The sequence below is a fragment of the Odocoileus virginianus genome, unplaced genomic scaffold (genome assembly GCF_023699985.2).
Source record: "Odocoileus virginianus isolate 20LAN1187 ecotype Illinois unplaced genomic scaffold, Ovbor_1.2 Unplaced_Scaffold_15, whole genome shotgun sequence".
Lineage (NCBI taxonomy): Eukaryota > Metazoa > Chordata > Mammalia > Artiodactyla > Cervidae > Odocoileus > Odocoileus virginianus.
In genome coordinates this window covers 1,907,890-1,933,593 of record NW_027224277.1, presented here as the reverse complement: position 1 = coordinate 1,933,593, position 25,704 = coordinate 1,907,890, and the positions used below count along the sequence as shown (strand labels likewise).

The 25,704-nt window shown below is 44.6% G+C and overlaps 1 protein-coding gene and 1 non-coding gene across 4 annotated transcripts in view; one reads left to right on the top strand and one right to left on the bottom strand.

Annotated features, from left to right (window-relative positions):
- Nucleotides 1–25,704, bottom strand: part of ZNRF1 (zinc and ring finger 1) — an 83,187-nt gene that overhangs the window by 30,683 nt on the left and 26,800 nt on the right. The window lies entirely within an intron of this gene.
- On the top strand, nucleotides 10,978–11,050 carry TRNAE-UUC (transfer RNA glutamic acid (anticodon UUC)). Its single transcript has one exon. It is a non-coding gene; the product is annotated as a tRNA-Glu (tRNA).

Sequence of the window (25,704 nt, the reverse complement as noted above, 5' to 3'; positions counted from 1 at the left end):
TGGAGACATAACGTATGTATCCAATTTCCTACAGCTAGACTAAATTTAGGGTGTCTTCAGTTTTTCAAACAACATCGTGTCCTGGCAGCACTTGTCCGGTTTCATCCTTGGGTAAATTTCACAAAGTGAAACTGCTTAGTTGAGACATAGATACTTCACAAAAACCACAGCTACAAAAGAGTACAAGGGAAAAAGTAAAAGTCCCCAGGTTCAACTCCCCGGAGGTAATTATTGATGATTACATTTTAAGACCTGGGGAATGGCTTTATTCTATCCTCACTTGTCTGTTGGTGGAGGCTGATTGACTGGTTTCACTGTAAGACGCCAAAGGTCTCTTCCCAGACCTGTTTCAATCTTCCAGCACAGCTGAGCGAGGCCTTTTTCTTGTGTCCTCTCTTTCCCAAGGATCATTCCATTCTCCGCTCTGCATATCTTTTCCCCTGGGAGCAACCATTTCAATCTACTTCACATGCCTCCTCTGGTGTATAGGTGTTCTTGCAAAATGTGGACTGACATTTTGGCTACGTGACTATTATTTTCTCTTTATCATCCTCATCAGCAAACAAATAGGCTAGTATTTCTCCAATTTTGGAAAAACGCCTTGATTCCGCTTCAACTGACAGCTATCTCTTCATTTCTTTTCATGGTTTTGTATCAAAAACTCTTCTGCAAGGTTGTCTTTATTCGATAACGCCTTTCCTCCCTCTCACCCCAAGCCCACTCCGACCATACCTTTGCCTTCAGCACTGCACAGAAACTGCTTTGCCGAGGGCACCGCTAGCACGCAGGCCGCCACACCTGACCGTCACCTTTCGGTGCTGGCCACCTGAGGTCTCCCGGGAGCAGGGCCAGGTCGGCGCTCCCGCCTCTGTGACTCACTTTCTCCACCTGGCTTCTAACCTGGACTCTCTTGGTTTTCCTCTTACTCCGCTGGTTGCACTGTCTACGCTTCTATTTCCTCTTCTTCCTCCCAACCACAAGCACAGACATAAAAACGGTCTATGTCTCAAGGCTCAGTCCCGACTCCCCTATTATTCTCTTTCTACATCCTCTCCTGAGTCTCAAGGCTTTAAATACCATCTGTGTTTTTTGCCTTATTTGTGCTTTACAATGCTCCGCCTTGCTCCTGTGACAGGGAGATACTCTGTCCTACTCCCTACTTTTTTATAATCCCTTATCTGCAAACTTTGGGGCCAGAGGAATTTTGGAATTCAGACTGTTCCAGACTTAAGAAAGGTGATATCAAGTAATACACCTAATTAAAGTCTAGAACAGCACATATTACACACATTAATAGCTTTGAAGTGACCCACCAAGGAAATAATTAAGGTAGGGATCACCAATGGATAATAAAGCCATTAGGTATTATCATCAGAACACTAAAATAATTTGGACACTGGAGAACAGGATATTTGCAAGCCACCAATGAATTGCCCTGTAAGCAACTGGCGAACTACAAAGAGGGAAGGAAAAAAAAAGGACTTTTACAAGGGAAACCTCTGGTAGTCACCATGTTAACCAAATTATCAAACTTAACAGAACTAGGGTGGAAAAACCTGACATTTCATCACGTGTTTCCTTACATCACACCATATGAAGTACATATAGCCACAACACACCTGAAGTCTCGCCAAAAGTGTTCAAATGGAAATTATTCCAGACCTCACTTTCAGTTTATAAAGAGATGCAAGGGATAGTTAGTATGTAGAGAAACAGGTTAAATGACACCATGAGAAAATCAGACAAATCCAGAATGAGGGACACTCTATAAGTCAGTTGGTTCTGGTCTTTACAGGCAGCCAATGTCACACACACGCTCACATACAGTTCTGGATCAAGAGAAATGAAAGAAACATACTAACCAAACATAATGGCTGGAATCCTAGCTGGATCTTAGTTCAATAAAGCCATCTAAAAAAGTAAATTTTTGGTTTCTTTAAGGCCAAATGTCCCTCAAATTAGAATCATAATAAGGTCTGAACAGAGAGAGAATGAGTTAGGACCAGGAAAAGAAGTCAGCTATTCTCCCAACAAAGCTGTAGGAGGAGGAAGGCCCCTCCAGAAGGAATCAGTGATTCCTTGCTTCATGTCCTTCCAGAGTTTTGTTTCTGCCAGTACCATGGCATTTATTGCAGCCTGTCCTGCATCATATTTTTGTGTGTGTGTGTGTATGGTTGTTGTATGTTTGTTTCTCCCACACTGGACTGTTCCCGAGGACAGCGAACACGTCTAAATTTATTTCTATATTTTCCCGAGTGACCTCAATAGCAGGTGTTCAACAACGTCCACTGAACATTATTCAATGAACAGTAAACAGATAATGCTCATATGCTCAATAAACACGTGCTGAGTGGGGAAAAACATGTGGGGGATAACTGGACAGGGGTGAATGTGGGCACTAGATGATATTATAATATCATATTATGATGATATTATACTGTTAATTTTTTAAAATGTTGACTATCATGAGTCTGTAGAATAATGGCTCTTTCCTTATGAAAATGCCAATACACAGCAGTATGTATAGATAGAGTATCACAATGTCTGCAACTTATTTCAAATGGTTCAGTAAAAAAGGAAAAAAACATACACACACACACACACAAATACCCATATATAGATAAAATACACCAAAATGATAAGTATTGAGTTCAGCTAGTAGATATATGGGTGCCCACTGGATGACCCTTTTAATTTTTCTGAATGTTTCTAAGTTTTCACAGTAAGTCTGATAAAACACTGCAGTGAAATGTGTGATATTCGCATTCAACAGGAGAAGGAAAGGTACAAAGCGTTTCACCTCAAGTTTTGCTGCCATGTGGGTTATGAAAGAGCTTTTGGTTTTCAGAGCTTCTTGGATTTCACATTTGTGGATAAAGGGGAGTGAGTCTCTATTAATTCTGTGGTGTTACCACTTTCATTTAGGCCTTTGATTCTCTCAGAATCTACCATTGGATGTGATATGACGTGGTAAACTGGTTTATGTTTTTCCAACTGATGAGTCAATTTTCCCAACACTATCTACTAAGCAATTCATCCTTTCCTCATTGATCTGTGGTGCTTTTTTGTTTTTTAAAATATTCACTTACTTATTTTGGCTGCGCCAGGTCCTAGTTGCAGCGTGTGGGACCTTCCATCTTCATTCTTTCAGCTGCCGGATGCAGGATTTTTAGTTGCAGCATGTGAGATCTAGTTTCCTGGCCAGTTGGCAAACCTGGGCCCCCTGCACTGGGTCCAGTCTTAGCCACTGGACCACAAGACAAGTTCCCTGGGGTACCTTTTTATAGTATATTAAGTTCCCACATATACATGGATCTATTTCTGAGACCTTTATTCTATTCCATTTTTGTCTATCACCTATTCTGGCATAGAAACCATACTTCTTTCATTACTATGGCTTGTTAGCTTATATCTGATGCAAAAGTCCCCTTTTTCTTGGTAGAAGTTTACTTTGCTATTTCAAATGTCTTTAAGAATAAAAGTTGTCCCCCTAAAAATCCAGTTTAATTCTGAATGGAACTGCAGCTCTGGCAGCCTCTGTTTTCCAAAGATGGCTGCACCAGCACATGCTTCATCCCACACACTCTTTCTCCAATGATATTAACATTCTCCTATCGATACATGGGGTTTATGTTCTCTTCTCTTCTACCTAGGGTGACCTTTGCAACCTGCCTGAATCAATAATGTGCAGAGGTGATGCCATGTGACTTCCAAGGCTGGGTCAAAAAAGGCTTTCCCGTGGTTCTCTCTTGGGACAAGGAAATGTGGAAGCCCTGAGCCACCTAGTAAGAAGCCCAGCTACCCTGAAGGCACCATGCTGCTGAGATCACAGGAGAAGCTTGCACACAGAGATGCCCAAGGACCCCCAGCTGTTCAAGCCCCAAATGCTTGAGTCCTCCCAGACCAGGCACTGGTGCATGAGAGAAGCACTCTGCGATGGTCCCATCCACAGCTACCATCTGCCTGCAAGCTCAAACGAGCCCCCAAAGACAAGAGTCCTGCAAGAGCCGCTCCCCAATCACTGGCTCATAGAAGCTGTGAGAGAATGTGCTTCAAGCTATTCCGTTTTGGAGTAATTCGCTACTCCACAGTTATTGGAATAACCCTGTTTATAAATCAGTGTGAAAGGCGGGTTATGATCTGTACAGTAACAGATCTCATGCAAGAACAGACTGTCTTCTCATTTATTTGGCCTTCTCACAGAGGTTCTATATATTTTTGTTTTTTGTTGAACACCAGAAACTATATGGTTTCTTCTGCTATTATTTCTTAAATTTTCAGTTGATCCCTGCTAGCATAGGGATATATAACTTAAACTAATAGATTCATCTTGTATCTGATTACATCATGTGAAAATGTTATCTCTTTCCTTCCAATTCTTACATTGAATTTCTTCTTTCCTTAATCTGTTGATCAAGATCTCCAGTAAATTAAATCATTTCTTCAGTTAAATACAATGTTTGTTATAGATTTCTGTTATATAACTTTTGTCAAATTAAGTTCTTTGAATCATTATTTTATTGAGTATTTAAAACAAAAAATGCTGCTGAACTTACAAATCATTTTTCTGTATCAACTGAAATCCTATTTTCCTTTCTTTCGTCTATTAATATCACAGATTTTTTGATGCTGAACCATCCCTGTATTGGGGATGGGGGGTGGGAAACAGTACTTGTTTGTAGACCTTCTCAATACACTACTGAATTGGATAGCTGATCTCCTATTTGGGGCTTTTGGTAATATGAATGCCAGGGAGCTTTTTCATTTGTGACCAGACCTCTGCTCTGTAATAAGTTCAGTTTCTTCAAGTACAGAGCCTTCAAACTTGCACCCCTTCTGTGGGAGTTCTGGAACTAAACAGGCGAGGAAGTCTGGAGCCTCCGGGTACAGTGTGGACTCTCATCTGACCCTCCTACCTCTGGCTTGGTACCTCACCCCCACCTTCCCTTCCTTGGTGTCTGCCTAAGTCCATAAACTCCAGCTGAGTTTCTCCAGAGACTATACCTCTCAACTGTGGGAGAGCTGGGAGGTTACCGGGTGGAGATGAGGTGACAAGTGGCCCTTATTCAGACTTTCTCTCCGTATTTTCAAGGTTAATAGAAGTCTGGTGAATAATTTGTGGAACGTCCATATGACGGGCTAGCGGACAACTAAAATTAAAAATAAAAAAAGTTCTAAAATATTAAAATTTGTCCACAAATTTAAAAATGTTGCATAACAATATGTAGCGTGTGACACCCTTAGAAAACAAAGAAACCCACACGTGCTTGCAGCATGAGCTTGGACACATCTGCAGACACACCCGTGTGTGGCAGGGGCTACCTGGTTACCCACGGACCAGAGGCTGTCGCAGCAGGGGAAGGAGCACAAGCATTTACTTTCAACCCTCTGCGGTGTCTGACCCTGTGATAATGAACTCAAATTACTTTCAGAATTATAAGAAACAAAGAAGATTTATTTGTTACGTCCTCCCACTCCCTAACCCCCACCCCAATTATCCCTGGATCTCGGTGAAAATCACAATGACTGAAACTTCTATTGATTAAGGGGGCAAAACCAAAACCCGGGGTGAGCCTGCACGAGGGAGCACCAGGGGCCCCGCAACGAGGCCAGGCAGCAGCGGAGGGCCGCTCCAGCTTCCCTGTCATTTCCGCTTCCGCCGACGCCCGCCTGCCTGCAGCACGTGTTCTACTGTAATCGCCAAAGCAATGGGACTGGTACAGTTTCTCGCTCTATGAAAGCACACTCCTTTCTCCCTTATTTGAAGGCACAAGAGTTACTGAGCAAGGACCACAGGAGCCAGGAACCCCATCGCATTAGATAAGGTGAGAAGCACCCCATGGCTCCGGGAAGAGCAGCTGTGTCGTCTCAATTCACCAAATACCGCACTCCCGGGCGCCCAGCTCTGAGCTCCGCACACCGGCGGGGGCTCCAAGCGCCTTACGTGGGGTCCTCTTGGGGGCGCGGAGAGAGGACGCGCAGTGAGCTGAGGGCAGGGTGGGCCCTCAGTTCTTCCAAAGAGCCTCTCTGGCTCTCACCGACGCGAGACACGCGGTGCCAAGAGCAGCCTGGGAAGGTCTCCATGGCTCTTGCCGCACGCAGCAGCTCTGCGCCGGCTGCTCGCAGGGTCTCATCCATCCAGGAGGGGGCAGGAGGGGCGGGGGGAGAGGAGGGCGGGAAAGAGAAGAGAGGCGCGCCTTTCCGGAGCAGAGCCTCCAGGCACAGGCGCCGGGCGCTGCATTTGCACGACTGCATTTAAGCTCTTGAGCCTCCGTGCTGGGCACCACGATTATTCCTACTTTACAGACGTGAGACTCCAGGTAGGGGGGAAGTTTTAAGGAATAACGCTCCTAGACTCCCTGGGATGACCTGGAAATACAGAGGAAGAACTATAATGATAATGGGGACTGGCCCCGTGTTTCAGCAGTCCTGAGCTGGAAGACAACCTCCACTTCTCCAGGCCTCCCCGGGGCAGGAGGGAGGCAGATACACAGAGGCGGCCCACAGCCCGCCTGTCCCCAGCTTTCTACTGAGGACAAAAGCAGTGACTCTGGGCCCAGAGTTTCCCCTCTTCATTCCCCCTCACCTGCGAAGCGGGTGGCAGGAGGACCAGCTTGCTGACAGCCACGCAGCTTCAGAGCTCACAGAGGGCCTCACAGGCTTCAGTGTCTGCTCTCAAAACCACTGGCCCACTGTCTCCACTCAAGGATTCATTCACTTTCAACAACAGATCAAGATCTTTGGGCTGAGATTTAAAATATACATACGAGATTCCACCATACATGTTTTTTAAAGTAACAGAACACGGACATCTATCCAAGGCAAGTGTTGAGGCCAGCGGGTGGGGCGGGAGGAGAGCTGGAGATGAAGGGGATAAGGTAAAAGGACATCCATGTGGAGTCTGGCTGTCAGTGCCTGTCCCAAGCCAGGCGGAGATCTACCCCCTGCCTCCAGGAATGTGAATACCCCTCAGCACCACCAGGCTGGAGGCTCCTCCCGCCTGTGTATCTCCTGGCTCCAAGGGCCCAGCCTGCAGCCTGTGCAGTGAGAAAGGGACTAAGCAGGAAGCTAAAATATGTGCATTCTTATCAAGGGTATAAATCGTGATGTTTCTGAGTCTCTACTTTTACACCTGTGAAGTGAGGCTTATGCCTCTAGGATTCCTTCTAATTCTAAGGCTTACGAATCTGAAATTAGTGACGACCATGGGTCCTCTTCAGTTCAGTTTTCTTTTTCTTGTGGGATCAGATCTTAGTTCCCCGACCAGGCAGTGAGAGTGCGGAGCCCTAACAGCTGAAACCCCAGGGATTTCCCAACACCCTTGGTTTCTACTGCCCCTGCAGAAAAGCAGTATTATTTTCAGGTGAGCTAAAAGAGTTAGGAAGCCTCAGGCCTCACATATGGTAAATATTTTAAAATATTTTCAGAATTGATATTCCTGTTTAATAAAAAGAGAGCCCCTATTAGAAAAGGCAAGGAGATACTTGTTATTCACATGCTGACTGCTAAATCTCAGTAGATTCCTCCTCTGACAACTCTCCACAGACCACCGCACAGCATTCTTCCCCCAGCCCTCCCTTCCAAAACCTCCAACACCTACAGTGACCTGAGGAGAGAGATGCTCACAAAGAACTCAGGTGCGTGCGGCCAAAGCTGCTGGGAAAAGGTAAAGACGTATTCCATATTAGCACTCCCTTCTACTAAAGCTCTTTTAATCGACCCTTTCTGATAAATAATTCACCTCACCTTGGCAACTGTCGACTTTAGTCGAAGGTCAAGGCATTCCCCTTGGGCTGCTGTCTGAGGGAACTTCTCCAGCCGCCTTTGGAGAGGCCTGGAGAGGCTCTGAGGAGAGCAGTACTTCCCACGTGACTGAGAAATGCATTTTTCTGAAGAGACATGGGGCGTCTGCCTCTGTCACCCTAACCTCTCAAGTGCTTAGGAGCAACTACAAGGCATTACCTTCTTCTGAGACGCTCTTAAACAAATAAGGTTCCAAGCGTGTTATTATAAATGAGATGTAACAAGTCTGTCAAAGCAGCTTCTTTAAACTGTCTTGATTCTTTTGAAGCTGCTGAGCAGACATTTGCTTAGATCCTTCTGAGCAGGGTAGCAGCGAGAACACTGATACTCTGTCAAGTCAAAAGTATAATTTTATGTTTCACAGATTAACTTGAGAGGAAATACAATATAAACCAGAGTCTTCCAGTGTCTCAGCAGCCAGGCTCTTCAGAAGGGCAGTCTCTCATGGAATACTGCACTTAGGCCAATTTTTCATTAAAAGGCCTCAGCCAGGTCAGAAGCTGTGACAAAACAAATTCCTTGAATTAATACTTTAAACCGAGCTGGTGACAAGATGATTAATTCTGTAAAAGAAAGCTGGGGGAGTGAAAGTTATACTCGGGTACAGGGATATTCTCCATGTCCTCCTTCCCCGATTGCTGCTGCTGCTAAGTCTCTTCAGTCATGTCTGACTCTGTGTGACCCATAGACTGCAGCCCGCCAGGCTCCCCCATCCCTGGGATTCTCCAGGCAAGAACACAGGAGTGGGTTGCCATTTCCTTCTCCAATGCATAAAAGTGAAAAGTGAAAGTGAAGTCGCTCAGTCATGTCTGACTCTTCGAGACCCCGTGGACTGCAGCCCACCAGGCTCCTCCGTCCATGGGATTTTCCAGGCAAGAGTACTGGAGTGGGCTGCCATTGCCTTCTCTGCCTTCCCCGATTACTTCTGACTAAATCCATCACAAAGCCTGCAGTGTGAACACCAGAAATCATTGCAGGTCTGAATTCACTGTGTCCCCCTGAAAGGTCGTCACCCTTGGGCAGTCTTCCTGAGATCTTCTTGCCTTGCTTTCTTAGCCTCCTCCTTCATGTAGTTAAGAAGCTCCAGCACCCTCAGAGTACAGAGGAGAAATGCAGAGAGAACTTCAAAAGTCTTCCCCCAGATCAAGAGGGTAGCCAAGACTAACACCCAGGGGTCTGGACTCCTAAACTCTCCTGAGGCTGGTGTGCTAGGGTGGGTTTCATGGCCCTGGTGCTTAAATGAGTAGATATTAATAGAGTTTATCCCTCTTGTTTTGGTCCGGGTAGGATCAGCCTAACTTACCCAGCTGTCTAGTCATACAGACCTTCCCCAACTCTCCACATCGCTGGACTCTATAAGTACAAAGGAGAGATGGGAGAAACGTGGCGGGGTGTGGGGGGGAGGTGGTGGGTGCGGAGAGGAAGATAAAACGACATGACTTTCAAGAGTCAGATGAAACAAAGCCAGTCTGAAGAAGGGGGGAGCTGTCAAATCTACCAGCCTTCAGTCCATTTAAAAACTGATTTAGGCAACTTTTAATCACGACAGGGAGAGTAAAAAAACTCAAGCTTTGGGCTCCAAATACTTCTCTGCTCACAACTGGTAGGATCAAATAAGACCTAAGGACAAACGTCAAGAACTAGAGTCTTTTGATGGCAGAAAAACTGGTTTTCTCTGATACCAGAGGTTTATTGTGCTCCATCTTGATTTATGATGATGTTCTTTTTCAAATCCCACAGATATCTGACGCCAAGCCTGCAAAAGGGAAGGTGACCGCCAAGAGTCTGTAATGAGCCCAGCGTCTGAGCCCAAGACAGCCGAGAGTGGGGCCTTCCTGCAGGGCCGGGTCTGGGCCGTTTTGAAGGCTTCCTTCACAGACCCCAAACACTACACAGCTGGAGATCAAAGCTGGGATCTAGTTATTTATACTCAAATGGGGAAAACCAACTGAGCAGTGGTTAATTAGAGACTTGATTTATTTAAAGGAGAAAAGGAAACACTTCTGGATCCAACCGGCAAAAGCTGTACCCAAAGCAAGCCCAAGTCCTGAGAGTTACTGCTAACATCTTAGCATTCTTGGGCTTCTCCCGTGGCTCAGCTGGTCAAGAATCCGCCTGCAATGTGGGAGACCTGGGTTCGATCCTTGGGCTGGGAAGATCCCCTGGAGTAAGGGAACAGCTACCCACTCCACCAGTATTCTGGCCTGGAGAATTCCGTGGAAAGTATAGCCGACGGGGTTGCAAACAGTGGGACACTGAGTACTGTCACTTTCACTTTCAATGTCTTAACAAATTATCAAACTCAGTCTAAACATTTCCGTCCAAAGCAGCGTGATGAAAAGTACTGCTGGTTTTGTTCCCAAGTGCAACACAGAGGGCTGGAACCCCCATCGTCCAACAGGGCTGCAACTCCCCTCCAAGCTGCCCTAACTGTAACCGCTTCTCTCACTCTTCCACGCGGCCTTGGCTGCTCTCCTTCCCCGTAGCCTCTCCTGCTTGCAGTGCTGCTGGGCCAGCAGGTATGGAGGAGAAATCCCTGGACTTGACTGCTTCTGCAGTGTTATTCTCAGAGTGCCCCTTGCAACACGGCCAGTGAGAAGCCAAAAAAGGAAAAAGCTGCCCACCACTGATGAGAACAGCCCACCGAACGGGACAGCCCCAGGCTACCATCAGGTCTATACACTCCTGCAGAGAAAGGAAAGGAAAGCGGGCAGATCAAGTGTCAGAGTATTTACAGAACCAGACACATGAAGAGAGGCTCTGCTCTCTTGGACCCCACGCATGCTGAGGTGCTGACAGTGGCTCTGCCCGCCCCCACCCCAATACTCAGCACAAGGCTGAAATCTCAGTTCCCAAGGCAAGCAGGTGGCTCCGCCTTCCTTGCGGAGCAGCTGTGGATGACCATCCCGCGGCCTGGAGTGATGAATCCCTTGTTTATGAAGTTTTCATTTGCTCCTGTAAGGTTATTTTCAATCCTACTTCCTAAGATTTCAGACTCTGGAACTTGAACTAGAAGCTTCAAAACTGACAGAGACCCAGAGAAACGATAAGGGATCAGGCCACCTCAATTTCCTGAATCAGCCAACCTCTGGGCTAAGGGAAGGCTTCTAGTCTCAGGGCCTTCTCAGTCAAGGACCAAATTAAATCATTTAAAAATCATTTAAAAGGGGATTTTCTCTGGTGGTCCAGTGGTTAGGACTCCATGCTTTCATTGCTGAGGGCCCAGGTTCAATCCCTGGTTGGGGAACTAAGATCTCACAAGCTGTGTGGCAGAGTCAAAAAATTAAAAAGTATTGATCAAACCTGGTGATTCTTGATGAGCAAACAAAACTCTATCGCCAACTCTATTTGTACTGGAATAACCCACTAAAATCTGTTTAGATCAGAAATCTGTTTGGCATGAAGAAAACATAAGCATTTGGGTTACACAGGAGTCAGAGGAGTGGGGAGATGGAGGAGAAGGCTGGCAAGATGGAGGTTTTCAAAGAGACCCTGGAGCCATCGGCTTCTGAATGAAGGAAAACACCAGGAGACTCTGAACAAATCTGAGAGAAAATACAAAGAGCGTTGACTCCGTAAGGAGAAACGCCGTCATAACAAGAACCCTATGTCTTGAGTTCCAACAAGCCAAGCAACTGAACCGGAAGAAGCCGTGGGGCTGAATGAAGCACTGGGGAAGGACAGCTGGCCTTCTGGCAACAGGATGTCCAGAGCCAGAACGCTCTGGGTTTTCCAGTTGCTTCTCAAGGGAACCCTCAAAGTAGATGGTTGAACTTACGGGTATGAAAAGTCTCTTCCATTAGATAAGAACATGGCTTATAAGATTAGAACACATGTAAACCCATGGCTGATTCATACCAATGTATGGCAAAAACCACTACAATATTGTAAAGTAATTAGCTTCCAACTAAAATAAATTTTAAAAAAATTAAAATAAAAATACAACAACAAAAGAAAGAACACGGCGATTTCTGCTCCCACACTCTACTCGTGAACTTCACTCCCTTTAAGTCTGTACAGGGACACAGGTCCCATTCTCATTAGACTGGCCACGCTCACTTTATTCTTTAACCACTGACATCGGAAAGAACTGTCTACCTGACTCGCAAATCTGTTCTGGCCACAACCATCACTAGAATCGATGAGCAGTCTATCATCAGAAAGGAAGGATTGCTCAGCCCAGTACCTCCTTTCCAAGGCCTCTGACCAGAGCCGCCGAATGACACGTGAACAAACATCTCAGTCACTGCAACCTAGGGAAGTAGACAGTCCTTTCACAGTCAACCTCTAAATGCCTGACCTCTGACAAGGAAGATTCTGTTTCATCTTTGTGGATCCTTCTCTTTCTGTTTTTGGCCATGTGGCACATGGGATCTTAGTTCCCTGAGCAGGGGGTTGAACCTGCGCTCCCTGCACTGATCATGTGAAGTCTTCATCACTGGACAGCCAGGAGAGTCCTACGGATCCTTCTATTTCAAACATACTTTAAAAAAAAAAAATTCTGAAGTGAAACGGTAAGGGGGACCTATAAAAACAACCACCAGCTATTAGTAGCTAAAATGGTTGCTGCCCTCAGAGTTTTCTAAAGCAACAAACAGTCCTGATTACATACAAATATAACCTGCCAGCTCAGCAAGGATGGATCTAGATTCTGAGAAGGCCCGGAATGGCTCTGGGTCAACAGAGAGAAAAATGTCTGTACTCAGGAAAGACTGGGGCAGAAACTCTTCTTTATTTCTCCAAAGCTGGTGATGTGAGAGACCCCATCTGGGTCCTTCAAGGACACGTGCAGTTAAGAGACAAGGCTGACTCTCTTGGGGCAAGCTCAGTTCGGGAGGAAGGGCAATAATCACTCCTGCGGACAACGTGTTTATGCTGCTCTTCTTCTGTAAAATCAAGGTCCTTTGTCTCCAAGCTCACTTGAAGAGGTCATGGGCGTCATTTCCACGCCTTTCCATCAGAAGTGACTCCCGACAAACCAGAAGCAAGGGCTTTCTGGCTCCAGGTGGCAGCTGCTGCGTCCACAGCGCCTCTGGCTTTGTGAGCAGAGGGAAGGCTCTCCCCGCAGCGGGCCCAGGGCATGGCGAGTGTGGGGACCAAGTTCTTCCACAAGAGTCACCCACAGCCTGAAATCAGGACCCTGGTTCTGCACACAAAGGGCGAAACTCTTCAACCCCAGGTGAGGGGGATAGGAAAGCAGACTGAACACACACCGAGGTCCTTCACTCTAGTTAGCCAGTGCTGCCATTTACTCAAACCTGAGAAACGCTTCCTTTAGAAAACACCAAGTGGAAACAGTGGGGGAAAGCCCAAGTGATGCTCCCACACTCGTCCACTCTCCCCGCAGCCCTGGGCCCCGCCGTGAGCGAGGACCCCGCCCTGCCGCCTCCACAGCCGTCTCTCTACCTTTGCTCTGGGAAACGGTAAGATCGGAGGAGCAGGCTCATCCAGACGCCCTGCTCCTTTATTATCCTTCTGAAACAAGAGAGCTACACAGAACAGACCGGGAAGAGACTCGGACTCTCTCGTTCGGACTTGACTACTATGAAAGGCCACGTATGAGAGACCAGGAGTGCTGAGACCGTCCAGCGGACGGGGGCAGTGAACGCCAAGGCCCAGAGCTGGCCTCACGCTCCAGGAGAGGTGACGCTCCACAGAAGAGCTGAGGCCAGTCCCCCCGTGGGGTTCACCAGGAGAGGAGCCACGGCGCGACGTGGTCCTGCCGTCACAGGACGCCGGCGGAGGCTGCTACAACTGACGGGCAGATTACTGAATTACTTCTTAAAGTACAAAGCAATGATTCAGACCTTTAATCAGACACGCGTGATTCAGAGGTCAGTCAGGGCTGAAAACCCAGCATAAGACCCGAGAAGCCCCCGGGGAGCGCCATGCCAGATCCACCGTGCCCTCCCACACTTCCTCTATACCCGGGATCTGAGACCAGGGACCACAAGCCAGTACCAAGCTTGTCCCCAGACCCACGGACGCCAGCAAGGCGGAAGGACAGCCAGGGTATCAGGAAGGCAACGGGGAGTCAGTTTCCCCCAGCAGGACCGTAGCTGGAAGTCCAGAACCAGACCCTCAAAGTCCCCTGCCGCTCACAACAGTTGCTGGGTTGTCTTTCCTTCCTCAAACCAGGAACCACATTTTTGGATCAATAGGTTAACAAGACCCTTCACGCTCTGGAAGGCAAAATGCGTCCATGAAAACGCTATGCCTCTGAAACACACAGCAGGCCGATTATTCTCCACATGGGCACTGCCATCTCCACCAGGAACCCCAAACCCAGAGGGAACTAAGCGGTCTGCTGGTGGAGATGGACCACGAAGGGACTGTCAACCAGGAAGGAAGAATGGGGCAAACCTGTGAGAGGAGACACAGACTTAATCCAAGTAAAGCAAAGTTTTGCCCTGGGCTTGGGAAGATGCTGGCCACTCACAGGAACCTGACAGAAGAATGTGAGCTACCAGGACGAGCCGGACGAGCCAGTGGACGATGCTACAGCAGAGGCTACGGCCTGAACAGGCCGCCCAGGAGCCAGACGGATCCGGAAACACCAGAAGAAATGTTTCTCAAGTCCAGATTTTCTTGAAAATGTGACGGGTCATCTCAAAGCAAGAAATGAAGAGATATCATCTGAGGGCATGAGGAAAACCTCTATTTCTGTGAGTCAAGTCTGCTTATTCAATGTGTCCCTTGCGTTCTGCATGAGGCACAGCTGTGATGGGATCACAGATGCAAAGAAGAGGAAGACCTCTAGGTCCAAAGGCAGCCCCTAACGGCTACAGTTTTCCTCTCTCCAGCTGGAGTCCTCAACTTGGGAGAATGTAATTCTCTTCTGACCCTCAGTTCCCATTTTACACATATATTTAGATAATCGGTGTTTAACGTTAAGGTTCTAGCCACCCACCTGAACTAATTTAAATTTAAAAGGTGGGATGGGCAGTGAGAGAAAACCCTCGAGATTTCCTCCAGGATCTATGAACACAGGTTCAGGAAGGCAGCTGGCCTACCTGGGGCGGGGCTGTAAGGAGAAGTCCCTTTCCTCCGGAGGGAGGCTCCTCCTTCATTCCCAGCACACATGCCTCATGGAGCACTGGCGGGATGTCTGGCCTTGGGAACACATGTGTCCTAGCCCTGACGGCAGCAAATGAAAATGCTTTTCCCATCTGCAGGCTCAGATTCTCCTCATTTTCACATGGGTCACCAACTCTGCTTTAATTTTAAAAGCTGGTGCCACAAAGGAGCAGAATCAAAGAGAGATTAAAACTGCATTTGACCTTATTTACAAAATAGAAGCAGAGTCACGGATGTAGAAAACAAACTTGTTACCACGGGATGGGAAGGGGAAGGATAAACTGGGAGATTGGGACTGACATATACACCCTACCATACACAAAAGAGATAACTAGTAAGAACCTGCTGTGTAGCAGAGGGAACTCAACTCAATATCCTATAATGGTCTATATGGGGGAAAAATCTAAAAAAAGTGTATATATGTATAGGTATATGTATAACTGATTCACTTTGCTATATACTTAAAACTAGCACATTATAAATCAACTACACTCCAATAAAAATAAAAACAAAAAACCTGCATTTGGTGAAATGCATCAGAATAACATGGACTGCACTGATGAGTTCATGATAAAGCAAATGTAGGAAAATGCTGATCGTGGAGTCTGGGTGGTGGTTATATGGATGTTCACTGCACAGTTCTCTCTCTCTTTTTTTTTCCCATTTATTTTTATTAGTTGGAGGCTAATTACTTTACAACATTGCAGTGGTTTTTGTCATATATTGAAATGAATTAGCCATGGATTTACATGTATTCCCCATCCCAGTCCCCCCTCCCACCTCCCTCTCCACCCCATCCCTCTGGGTCTTCCCAGTGCACCAGGCCTGAGCACTTGTCTCATGCATCCAACCTGGGCTGGTGATCTGTTTCACCCTAGATATACATGTTTCGATGCTGTTCTCTTGAAACATCCCACCCTCGCCTTCTCCCACAGAGTCCACAAGTCTGTTCTATACATCTGAGTCTCTTTTTCTTTTTTTGCATATAGGGTTATCGTTACCATCTTTCTAAATTCCATATATATGTGTTAGTATACTGTAATGGTCTTTATCTTTCTGGCTTACTTCGCTCTGTATAATGGGCTCCAGTTTCACCCATCTCATTAGAACTGATTCAAATGAATTCTTTTTAATGGCTGAGTAATATTCCATGGTGTATATGTACCACAGCTTCCTCATCCATTCGTCCGCTGATGGGCATCTAGGTTGCTTCCATGACCTGGCTATTATAAACCATGCTGCAATGAAAGCACAGTTCTCTCAATTGTGCTGTCTCTGGTGGATCCGCCTGCTTGAGGATGGAGGTGGCCTTGCAGGAATGAGGAAATTGCTCACATATGTGAGATCAGAAGACCTGGGCTCACGTTAAATAGGCTTGCTGGCCTGAAGGCGGCTTGTCAGGTCACCAAGGACTCTTTACAAAGGCATACATCAGAATCAGCCTCCTCAAAGTTGGGGACCTTTGCAAATGACTAATGCTTGGGCCCCACTGTAAGTCTCCTGACCCACAAGCTGAGGCTGGCAGAATGATATAATTTTTCTATCTTGGTGGAGGTTTGTGTTGTTCCTGTGTATATACATTGTCAAAACTCAGCGAACATATACTTCAAATGTGTGCATTTCACTGTATGTAAATTTCATGCCAAGGGAAACTATAAACAAATACTAAAAACCAGTTAATGGTATGAATGTTGAAATCTTCAGAGAAAAGCATACAGATAGTTGCATTTACTTTGATATGCATCAAAAAATAAGACTGAGTGGCGATATGAAAAGAAAAGAAATGTGGTGATAAAACAAGCAGAGTAAAAAAGATGTATTTGGGGTAGGTAGTGGTGGTTGCAGTGATATGACTATACCAGCAAAACAAGTATTTTTTTAGAAGTTCCTCAAGTGGATTAAACAAATTGCGGTGGAATAGTACTTAATAACAACAAAAAAAACAGGAATGAATTATTGATAAACAGAACCTGGAAAGGGAATTATGCTAAATGAAAAAAGTTAATCCTGAAAGTTATATACCGGTGTGATTCATTTACAGAGCATTAACAAAATCACAAAATTATAGAGACAGAGAACAAATCAGCACAGTTGCCAGACACTAAGGAATGGGGTGGGGTGGTGGTGGAGTATGACAATAAAGGGAAGTATTCAAGAACTCAGTGGTGATACAACATTCTATAGCTTGACTGTGGTGATGGATGCTCCAGCTGACACATGTGATATAACTACACAAACCACACACACACACGGGTACATATCAAACGGTGAAATGTGAATAAGGTCTGTGGGTCGTCCCAAAGGTACCAATGGCCAATGTCCTCGTTTTGATATAACACCACAGTTACATAAGATATACACCACTGCAGGAAACTGTATGAAGGTATATGGGATCACTACTATTTTTACAACTTCCTGTGAATCTATAATTATCTCAAAGTAAAAAGCTAAACAAAAGTTCCTCAGACAATTCCAGATTTTCCTAGTGAAGGACTACTCATTCAGTCTACTCACTGACTATAGAGAAGAAAACTCAAAATTCTACAGAGTTCTCTCAATCACAAAAAAGTTTATCTTCTAATTCTAGAACTAAACTTGATCAGGTGTCAGAAATGTTCGTTGATATTTCTAAGCCAACTGTGTCTAAATGCATCCCCTTCCATCCCTGGGACAGGCATTCTTGGCATTACATGAAATATCAGGATTGAGATCATCCACAGGGGTAATCTGGGGGAGGAGAGGTAGGTCAAGTGGACCAAAAGGAGAGGAAAAAAAGAGAGAGATGCTACGTTACAAAGGAGCAGCTGCAAATGTGCAAACTAAAAATTACAGGCAAGTTTTTAAAAAACTGAGTGTTTCACAACCAAGCTGAGATTTGTCAGAAGGGGTTTCTCTCAGCTTTCAGAGCTCCCAGGCCATTATTTGCTAGTAAATTTCATGAGAAGCAGAGGGGGGGACATGCTCCAGACACAGCTGTTTCCATCTGTTGTTGAAAGAAAGATCCTGCCTAAAAAAAGAAAATGTTAAAAAAGTCATAAATCCTTCAAACTACAACCTCAGCAGAGGAGTAAACCATGATTCTTTTCATCTTTTAAAATGTGATAACTGTGCTCCTGCTTGATCACGGAAACCATTCTGACACATTTATATGCTGATGTGCTGATGCCCTTAAGAACTGGAGGATTAAGCAAAACAGGACACACTTGGAGCTTCTACAGCCTGACAACTTCACTGTCTTTCCTGCTGCTTTTCTCTGCTCCATCCCTTCTTCAGTCCCCAACCATTCAGAAAAAATAATCTGTAAGATTTTTGTAATCAGGATTAACAATAAGCTGGAAGTGAAGATTCCGGGACTTGTTAAATTGTGAGAAAGGTAACAACTTGAGTCACTTGCTAAAAGTTCACAGAATAAACCTAAGCCTTAAAAATGATTTGAAGTGCTGAGTCTCTCAATTGTGAAAATCAAAACCAGGGGAACTTCCAGTTACAGTAATATGATAGCCCAGAAAACCAGAAAATCCTATTGCTGCAAATACCTAATGCTGCTGGCGAACACAAGAAAGAGCTGGAAATCCCCAAGCACCAGAAACCGAGAGAACTGAAAAGAGAAAGTGCGAGTGGGGAGGAGGCCGGCCTGCTTGAGCTACAGACGGAGCAAAAAGGCCTCTTCTGGGCTCTGCAGCTGCAGGCTTGCACCTCCTACTCTGCTGCCCATGAGCTCGCAGTCAAAAATTACACCTCACACGGGAAAACCGCCCACCAAGGGCAGGGTTCCCAAACAGCACAATCTGACAGATACTGCAGATACGTACAACGTCTACACCGTAACTTCTAAACTGCTCAGAAAAAATTATATACGAGAGAGGTAAGGGAGTGAGAAGGAACAGAGTTCAAATATGTCAAAACATTAACTGGCTGGATCTAGCTGAGGGGAATGAATATAGGTGTTGGTAGTCCTGTTCTTTAAGTCTTCTGTAGGACTGAAAATTTTCAAAATAACGAGTTGGGGAAAAGAAAAGCATACCTTATACATTTATAAACATAAAAACCAATGTTCGTATCAAGGTAATTAAATATGGTAATGAGTGTGGGGGTTAAAAAAGAATGGAAGAACTAGAAGCAATTAATGAATGATTTAATGTGGTTTCAATCCAACTAACTTATAGAAAAAAAGAAGTCCCCAGAAGATCATTTGAGGGAGAGTTAGTTCATTTACTTCAGGAGATCTCATTTCCATACTACTTAAAACAGAGCCGATAATAGTATGCATTTATATTGGATCATCTAAGGAAATGTAATTGCCAACTTCACCAAAAGATCTAAGAATAATGTTTTCACTAGATATTCTACAGCCATGAATCCTGAATACTAAATTAGCAAAAGGCTTCTTATGTGAATGTGAAAGTGATTTTTTTAGAAAGAAACAATATAAGAGGATTAAAAAAAATAATTTCCTCTATGGATTAAAAGATTTTTGTGGGACAGCAAAGCAGAACGTAGAACAGGCAAATCAATACAGGAAGTAGACTGCTTAATGCTGGGAGACTTGGTCGGTGGGTGGGGGAGAAGATGCGGGGTGTGGAGCTTCTTTGGGGGGTTAAGTTGATGGTGATGATGGTTGCACAATTCTGAAAATACTAAAAGAACTGTATACTTCAAATAGATGAACTATATATAAATTGTATCTCAATAAAGTTGTGAAAACGCATATAGTAGAAAACAAAAATAATGGAAAATCGTTAGCGAGAGTGTCCAAGTAAAGACCTAGGAAAAGACTATATAGCAAACCCAATAGAAGGAAAGGGAGGACTAACGGGCCAAAACAAAAAGCAAAGCACCCGGCAGAAAACAATCATGGTGTTAGGCAGAAAAAGGTTAATGGTGGCAGAGTAACTTGGAGAGAAGCTAAGCTTCTGAGCACAAGGCCACACACACCACACCGCAAGTGGACCGACAAGGAGCCTCCCACCTCGGGACACTTGAGCAAAGCACCACCATCACACCACCCACACCACCCCCATGCCATTTACATGCGAGCATCTGACCCGTCCATACCCGCCTCCATGGCCTCAAGCTGCTCTTTCCAAATTAGCCCTTGGACGGGGCCCAGGTCATCTCTCTGGACCCTGCTGTGAGGCGAGCCAGGTATTCAAGTTTTCTGAGCTCTAACCAATGAAAGCAGGCCCTCTTTGGTTTGGAAAGTCTCCATCCTCCATCCTGAGCAAAGAAGGCTCTGAGAGGACCTTCTCGAGCCCAGGGAAAGCACCTACAAGTCACAGCCACGAGCACGTTCAGGGGTGAGAGTTAAGAACATTCCCTTTAAAATCCCTCTGTGGTCAGGAACAATCACGGACAGCCACCGTAACGGCTTCCACCCAGTGGTGTGTGAGCCGCTGAGACAGCACAGTGCCAAAGGCTGGAGCGTGTCCCTCCTAACTCCCATGTCGAAGTCTTAATGCCCAGGAACCCTCAGTATGACTGTACGAGGACACAGGGCCGTGAAGGAGGTCACTAAGGTAAAATCAGGTCATCAGGACGGGCCCTAATCCAATGTGACTAGTGTCCATGCAGCAAGTGGAGACCAGCGCGCACACACAGAGGGAAGACCATGTAAAGACACAGACCATCTGTAAGCCAAGGAGCAGGGGCCAGAAGAAACCACCCCTGTGGACATCTTGATCATAAACTTCCAGCCTCTAGAACTGTAAAAAATTTCTGCCGTCTAAGCTGCTCAGTGTGTGGTGCCTTGCTATGACAACCCTAGCAATCTAACACAGTAAGGAGTGACCAAAGATACAGGAAGGGAAGAAGCACTACTGTGTTATGACTGTCTGCGTGAGGAAAGGCAGGAGAACCTACAGACTGCTAGAACTAATAAATGCTCAGTAAAACTGCCAAATATGAGAGCTACACGCAAGAAAGCCAACAGCACTCCTCCCAAAACACTCATGACAATTAGAACAAACAGGTACCTTAACTAACTGTCCCTCACTGTGCAAACGGATAAAGAAATTGAACTATATTTATCCACAGATCAAGGGAACACTACAAAGCAGTTATTTCTAAAATAAATAGGCTGGATCTGCACAGATACATCTTTTTTTTTTTTGCCCCCTCCCGCCCACAGATATATCTCAAAAACACAACTCTGAATTAAAAACAAACAATCAAACAAGCAAGTTACAAAGAAATAGATATATTCTATCTATTCATTTTCAATACACACACAAATCATGGAGATGCATATAAGCATAAGCGCAGATAAACCCACAGGCAGGGTGTTTATGTGAGACATTTCATCTTGGTGATAGGCACACAGTTGTTTGCCATGTCATTTTCTGTACTGTTCTATATATTTGAAAGGTTTCATTTTTTGGATAAAAATAGAAGACTCTGTGAGGTCCAGATAAATGCAAACATAAAATTCTAAGGGGTTCATGATTTTAAAAGCCCCAGAGTACTCTTCTCTACTGTCTGTACACATGTGCTTTTTAGGGGACTCTTAAGTTCACTCCCATCCTGTTCCTACCCCAGCAGGAAGATAAAACCAGCAGAGAGAACAATTTAGGTTTCAAGACATCTAATTTTTAAGTCAGAATAAAAGCCAACTTTAGGTAGTGCCCCTTTCTCATGGCTTGTGTGATCGCCTATAATCTGAAAGGTGCCAGGAATATAAATAGACCACATTTTCCACCTGGGAGCACTCAGCGAGGTCATTAAAGAGAATTCTCAGCCAAGTCAAAGGATTACAGGCACCAGGTTCATGTCAAATCAGGGCCATAACTGGGATACTTGGATAAAGCCAGGGACTGATAATGTCAAGGAATCTTTATAGTTAGGTTAAAAAAGAAATCCTGGATCCAGTAAAACCTGCAGCGGCCCCTTCTCCGCTTATTAGCAGTCACCTTTCCCCACTCATCCATCCTCTCTCTATGCCTAGGGTAATGACTTCAGTTGCTACTTCCCAGCCTCTTCCTAAGGGAGGGGGGTGGGGAATCAAGAATACCTAATAAAAAACTGTAATGCAAAGGGCAGAGAGAGTTCATGCGTTTAATTTTAGGTCAGTTACCAGGTTTTTCTTGAGCTCTGGCCAGGGTTATTCTGGTACTGGCATGGGGAAACCTATTTTGCATGGGTGTGGGTTAGATTAAAAACAAAGAAACAAACAAAAGTCTCACAACAGGTGCTCAAACTACACATCCCTTGCGGAGTCCGAGGCCGCCAGACAAGCACTGCCCACTGGGCCAACCAGGTCATCTGCCAGAGATTCTGCTAAAGACAAGGGTTTCCCATGGCACAGAAAGGGACAAGGGAGACAGCTAACAGAATCACTACTTCAAATCCTCTCCACTGCCTCCTTCAGGTGGAAGTATTAAGCAAAGTTGGAGGGAAAAAAATCTCACTATGTTGGAGGAAAAAAAAAAATCCACTTTCAATAGACGGGTGGAGGAAAAAAAAAAAATCCCACTTCAACAGAGAACCATGTTAAGCTCCCCTTGAAGAATAAAATATGAAATAACAGATAACGTGCTTAAAATATCATTACTCCATATGTCACTCTTGGTCCATTCATTACATACAGCCCTTTCTCCCAAGGGAAAACAGAATGTCCATCAAACAATTTGATCCTTGCAAAACCAATGGCACCAAACTGAGTCAACAGGATAAGGGGCCTGCTCTCTACCCAGCAAGGCTGATGGTTAAACCAGGCAAGAAATTCCTAAGGATTAAATTCTGAAAGTCAAGATCTGGGTTTTAAAATATGCAACAGTGGCTCCCGATTCATGCAGATCCTTCGGAGACCAGTACTCCACTCCACCCGAGGCCCTCCTCTCTCCTCTCTGCTCCGTCCGTCCTATAGCTGTTCTTAGCTATTGGGCACTTGCACTACACACTCTCTCTCTGACCAGAGTGTAAACTCCATGAGGGCCAGAACCAAGTGTTATCCATTTTTACAGATCTATTAGGGCCTAGAATGATACCCTGCCTAAAGTCAAATGCTCAAACAAACATAAGCTGGGTTTAAGCAAACCTGGCCCAAAGAGGCCTGGTGAAAGAGAAGGAAGATAAAAACTATGGTCTGGAAGGCAGCCTGTTCAAGAGAACTACACATTTAAAATGTTAAAAGATGAACAGCCATCCTCTGCAAGACACAGATAAAGTGTTCCTCTAAGTTAAATTGAAGAAGGGAAATAGCAGTTTCCTCTAGCAAGCTTATGAAAAGATAAAAGCATGTCTGCTTTGAGTGATAATGTGTTACAGGCTTAGGCAAGAACAGGTGAAAAAAAAAAAAAAATCTGATAAAACCATGAAGCTGCTGGTAACTCAATGAAGGAGGAACCAGAATTGGCCAGGCCGCTTCACAACTCATGGCTACAGAGGGTGGCTTTAAAATAAGGAAGGCTAGGGGATTCTCAAAAAAATAAATAAATAAAATAAGAAAGGCTCAAAAAGAACAGAGAAGATAAAGACATTATCCTCAACTTGTTCTTTATTGCAGATGCTCTCTCACTGCTATTAAGCGTTTATGGAGTGCCAGCTACTGGTGAGACATCCAGGTGAAGGGAAACACCCCAGCCATCACTGCTCTGGAGCTGGCCTCGGCTTGTGTTCTCACTAGCTGTGCAACCTGCCGCACGCCTAGGCTGGAGAGAGGCCAGCACAGCAAGTGTCTCTCAGGAATCACTCATTACGATCTATCAAAGAGCAGAGGCAGCTTCATTTTCTCTCTGAGAAGTCACAAAGACTCCTGAACGAAAAATACCAAGATTCAAAAACAGAGAACTGTTTTGTAGAAATCAACAAGCTGATCCTAAAAATTTGGATGGAAATACAAGGACCTGCTATTGCCAAAATGATTTTGAAAAAGAACAAATTAGAAGAACATACATTACCAGGTTTCAAAACTTAACCATAAAGCTATAAGTAACTAGGATAATGACAGACATATAAATCAATGGAACAAAACTGAATCTGGAAATAAACCTTTTCATTTACAGCCAGTTGATTTTGCCAAGGGAATTCGGTGGGAAGAAAGAATGGTCTTTTCAATAAATGGTGCAAAGATAACTGAATGCACAAGTGGTTCTTTTTTTAAACAATGGAACTTGCACCTGTACCTTGCACTATACCCCAGTGTTAACTCAAACTGGAATAGAAACATATGTAACAGTTAAAACTATAGAACTTCTAGATGAAAACACAGGAGAAAAATCTCAGTGACCTTGAACTAGGCAAAGATCTTTTTACATATGACATAAAAAACATGATCGATAAAAGAGAAACCTTGATAAACTGGACTCGGTCAAAATCTAAAATACTTGCTCTTTAAAAAACACCATAAGAAAATGAAAGGACAACTCACATATTGGGAGAAAATATTCTCAAATCACATATCTAGAATACACAGAGAATTCAGTGTACAACTCAGTCAGACAACAGCCAACCCATTTGAAAAAACAGAAAAACAAATGGGCAAAGATATGAGTAGACATTTCACCAAAGAAGATATATGAATTGATATGAAGCACATGAGAAGAGGCTCAACATCATTAATCATTGGGAAAATGCAAATTAAAATCACAATAAGATGCCACTATCCATCTACTAGAATAGCTATAAATTCATAAGACTGATAGATAATACCAGGGGTTTTGAGGATGTGACAAAATTATTGGCATATCCACCTTCCCAATCCACTGGCTGAAATGTACAGCCACTTTGGAAAAGTCTGTCAGTTTCTTGAAAGGTCAAACAAAGAACTGCCATGTGGAAACACATGTCCACACAAGAACCTACACATAAATGTGCACAGTAGCACCATTCATAATTGCCGTAAAGTAAAAACAATCCACCTGATGAATTGACAGACAGAACGTGGTAAATTCACACAATGGAATACTACTCAGCAATAAAAAGGAACAACACCCTCAACATGGATGAACCTAAAAGAAGGAAGCCAAATGCAAAGATTGCATATTGAATGATTTCATTTATAGGAAATTTCCAGAAAACATCAGTCCAGAGCAGCAGACCAGTGGGGCTGAGCAGGGATTGACTGTAAGCAGATATAATGTTTGGGGGGATGGAGATGCTATAAAATTGGATTTCAGTGATAGCTGTACAACTCTGTCAGTTTACTAAAAAAATCCCAAAATTGTACACCAAAACAAATGAACATTATGGCATAAAATTCGTAAGCTTTAGCACGAAACATGTAAGAATCACCTGGAAATCTGTTAAAATCCAGATACCCAGAGATCCTCCCATCCCAGATATGGACTCAGCAGGTCTAGGATGCAGCCCACGAATGTGCAATTCTAAGAAGCTCCTGAAACATGCAGTAAAAATAGATTTCAAAGTCCCACCAGAGACCTACTACATAGAATCTTTAGGAAAGGAGGCCCTGGGATATCTCCACCTCTCACAGCTATAGTCGTCCCTCAGTAACCATCCACAGGGGACTAGTTCCAGGACACACCACCCCTTCGTGGATACCCAAATCCATGGATGCTCCAGTCCCTCATAGAAGATGCACAAAACTAAACACAGCCTCACCCATACACTTCAAATCATCTTGAGATTATTTATAATACTTAATACAATCTAAACGCTATACAAACAGTTGCCAAGGGGTGGCAAACTCAAGTTTTGCTTTTTGGAACTTTCTGGAATTTTTTTCCTGGATATTTTCGATCCACAGTTGGTTGAATCCATGGATTGGGAACCTGTGGACAAAGAGAGCCAGCCAACTGTATGGGAGAATCTCATGCTCAATCTCAGGGTTCAGCACTTCATGAGCTGTAACACTCTCATATGCAATTA